The 3,450-nt window shown below is 45.1% G+C and overlaps 1 protein-coding gene across 4 annotated transcripts in view; it reads left to right on the top strand.

Moving 5' to 3' along the window:
* Positions 1-401: 401 nt before the first annotated feature.
* The window catches only part of LOC126981535 (uncharacterized), a 237,726-nt gene continuing 234,677 nt past the window's right edge, over positions 402-3,450 (top strand). For 2 of the 4 annotated variants that reach the window (XM_050832732.1, XM_050832734.1), the window contains exon 1: positions 403-840. The gene's annotated coding sequence lies outside the window, so the exon portion shown is untranslated. Of the gene's footprint in view, positions 841-3,450 lie in introns of all 4 variants that reach the window. The other 2 variants (XM_050832733.1, XR_007733986.1) reach the window with 2 other exon arrangements.

The following is a 3,450-nucleotide window of genomic DNA, read 5'->3' as shown; positions in this document are numbered from 1 at the left end:
TCCAAACTTTCTTTTCTAATCCTTCATACAACATCCACACTCACCCACACTCTTCTTCTTCTTCTTCTTTTTCTTCATCATTTTCTTCGTCTTCTTCTTCATCTTCTTCTTCTTCTTTTGACCTGTAACGCTTTGTATCGCTTCTTAGGTCTTCCTTCTCAAAACTTCTATTCTTCACAACATTCACTTAGTTACTTCACACTGCACACTTATACACTTCATCCTGAACTTAGGCGTTTTTCTGTTCATTTCTTCCCCTGACTTTGCTTTTCTATGCCCTAGCGCCCTTTTGTTAGTCTCCCACATCTATTTCCAACTGTTTTATTGTAAAGTTGGGGGCCTTGGCATTCATCTCCGTTACGTTAGCCCTTGAGACTCACTTTTTTTTTGTAGCTAGATTGGAACTCAGACACAGGCACATCACAGCCTCTCACAGCCTCCACACACCCCTACACAGTCTCCTTGCGTCCCTCACAGCCCCATCACACATATCCTCTTCTCGTACTCCTTCCAAACAATGACACACATAGACGCACACACGCACACAGCTTCTTCTTCTTCCTCCCACAAGCAAAGGCACTCCCCTCCCTCCACACTTCGCATGCCTCACAACCCAACGCTAACACCTCCTTTTCTATCTCCTCCTCAGCATAAAGCCGCAACCTAAAGACGGGCAGACCAAGAGTAACCCTTCCAAGAGGCATCGGGAGCGGCTGAACGCGGAGCTCGATAACCTGGCGGGCCTCCTTCCCTTCGAACAAAACATTCTGTCAAAACTCGATCGACTGTCCATTCTGCGGCTCTCCGTCTCTTACCTACGGACCAAGAGCTACTTCCAAGGTGAGTACCAGAGAGAATTATCATTATCATCATCGTTATCATCAGCAGCCATTGTTACCAGTCTGCTGCAGGGAACTAATTTTGGTATTCTTAGACGTGTCCGCCTCTCACATCATCTATTTCCAGAGGTCGAAAAGGAGAGCAGTTGGGTTCTAATGCGTGCTTTTCTAGGTTCATGGGCCAGAAGAATGGGCAGACTACCACCAGGGTCATTAAACTAAATCTTGAAATGCCCCAAACTCCATTTTGTTACAGCAGAGGAGTCAGTTCAAGGGCATAAACAAAGGTAACAAATGTGAAAAAAAGCCCGCTACTCACTGCTCCTAAAAAGAGTTAGAGAAGTGGCCGAAAGATAGGTCAATTTCGGGAGGAGAGGTGTCCTGATACCTACGAAAGCATTGTCAGTTATGTGAGCTCGGGCGCCGAAATGTTTAAGAATATGGCCCAAAATGCTTCCGTGAGCGTTCTTCAGTCTCGTCTGTGTGGTGTTGGTGTGTTGCTTCGTCTAGTTCGAGCAAAAGGGTTTTATATTATGTCGTCTCCATGTCGTTTCTTCCAATATCTGGTTCTTTGTCTGTTCTTTGACTTATATTGTTTCTCTCTCTCCACCGGGTGCCACTTTGTCTGTTTCTGTGGCTGTCCGTCTGTTGTCTGTTCATAATGTCTCCTGCCTTTTACTTCATACTCTTGATTGACATTCGAGCATCGTCAACCGTTGCCTGTTCCCTAAACCCATGATGCTCGCTTCTTATCTCCCCAAAGGTATACCCAACAATTTTCTCTCTCTTCATTTCTCTTTACGCGCTTTTTAGACGGAACCAAAACTTATCTCGACGGTAACGCGTCAAGTGTAGCTCTCACGTGTGCCAGGTGCAACACTTAGCAATACAAGCAAGCACGTATAACAAGAAGTAGAGACAAGTGTTGCATCAAAATAAGGTTACGAATCCAGATATAAGGGTTTCTTGTGTTGCCTGGTGTTACTAAAGACAGGTTAATGTAACACTTGACCCCTAGAGGAAAACTTAATCCCGAAATTGACCTCTCTTTCGGCCACCTCTTTTAATTCTTTTTTTATTTAGGAGCAGCGAGTAGCGGGCTTTTTTATTATTGTTTCTTTTTTTGTGTGCCCTTGAGCTGCCTCCTTTGTTGTAATAAACAAAACAAAACAAAACAAAACAGGGAATAACATTAAGTAGAGACAAGTGTTGCATCTAGATAATGTTACGTATCCAGGTATAAAGGTCACGTGTTGTGCCGGCCAGGTGTTACAAGTGAGGGGCAGATGTAGGTATTTACCCGCAGGAACATGTAGGATGCACGCCGGGAAGGAACACCACAGGAGAGACAGGAAGAGGAACACGAGCAGCGGGGCGCCTCCTTTCCGAGATGAATGAATTGCATGTCCGCGGGGAGTGACAAAACAGATTATTCTCCATTTTGATAAGTAGCGTTTGTTATTACCGCCCTGCCGCTTCCCCCCGCTGATTGGAAAAGGAAATACGTGTTTACCTGTCGTATTTCTCCTCCCCTGAGTATGCTGTGAGGCCCGTAAATCACTCTAATCGAGACTCATCTCCCCCTGTGTATTCGGCGTGTTGATGTGCCGCGGGAAGTGTAACATAGATGGGAGCGGTAGAAGAATGAGGTGAGGAGACGCTGCGGAGAGTTATGATGATTATAGAGAATTAAGAACGTTTCCAGAGTGTTTTGCGTCATTATGTTTAAAAGCATATGCATGAGATTTATTGCCGGGTTTATTTAGTCGTTTCCTCTCACTCCGCAAAAGGAAAAAAATATAACATCTCTCAGTTCCGTGTCAAGGAAACTACTCTTCCTTGCACCTTGCTTTTTCATCATGTTCCAGTTTTTTTTTTATCTGTTTCTATATAAATTAGTGGAAACAACGCATATTTATTTATTTATTTGGTTGCTTTTTTCTTTCACTGTTCTCAAGTCTATTTTTCGTGTCTTTTTTCTAAGTTATGCGACAAGCCTTTCACAGTCTTCATTTCGCTTTACTTAACTCGTAGTTCTTTCCTTCTCTCTACCATGGTACCTTAAATTCCTTCTCCTTCCCGTCCCTCCTCTCCCCTCTCCTTTTCAATTTCCTTTCTCTTGCATCTCCTTTAACTTCCTTCTCTTCCTTCCTTTCTTCCTTCCTCTCCCTCTCCTTTTCAATTCCCTTACTCTTGCATCTCCTTTAACTTCCTTCTCTTCCTTCCTTTCTTCCTTCCTTTCCCCTCTCCTTTTCAATTCCCTTTCTCTTCCCCCTCCTTTCCCTTCCTTCTCTTCCTTCTCCTCGTCATCCCTCCTCTCACCAACCCATTTCAATTCCCTTACTCTTGCATCTCCTCTCACTTCCTTCTCTTCCTTCTCCTTCCATTCCTCACTCTCCCTCCTCTCAGTCGTCACTCTCCCCTCTCATTTCAATCCCCTCTCCCCTCCCTCTCATTCCACTCCCAACTCTTCCCTCACAGTTCACTCCCCTCTCTCTCCTCTCCTTCTCACTCTCCTCTCCTCGCGCCTTTCCCCTCCCTCTCTCTCCAACCTTTCCCTCCCTCCTCCCTCCTCTTCCCTCTAACCTCCATCCCCGACCGCTCCCTCCTC

This window comes from Eriocheir sinensis, chromosome 48 (genome assembly GCF_024679095.1).
Source record: "Eriocheir sinensis breed Jianghai 21 chromosome 48, ASM2467909v1, whole genome shotgun sequence".
Lineage (NCBI taxonomy): Eukaryota > Metazoa > Arthropoda > Malacostraca > Decapoda > Varunidae > Eriocheir > Eriocheir sinensis.
The sequence above is the reverse complement of the archived record's forward strand: the minus strand, read 5'-3'. Positions and strand labels throughout refer to the sequence as shown.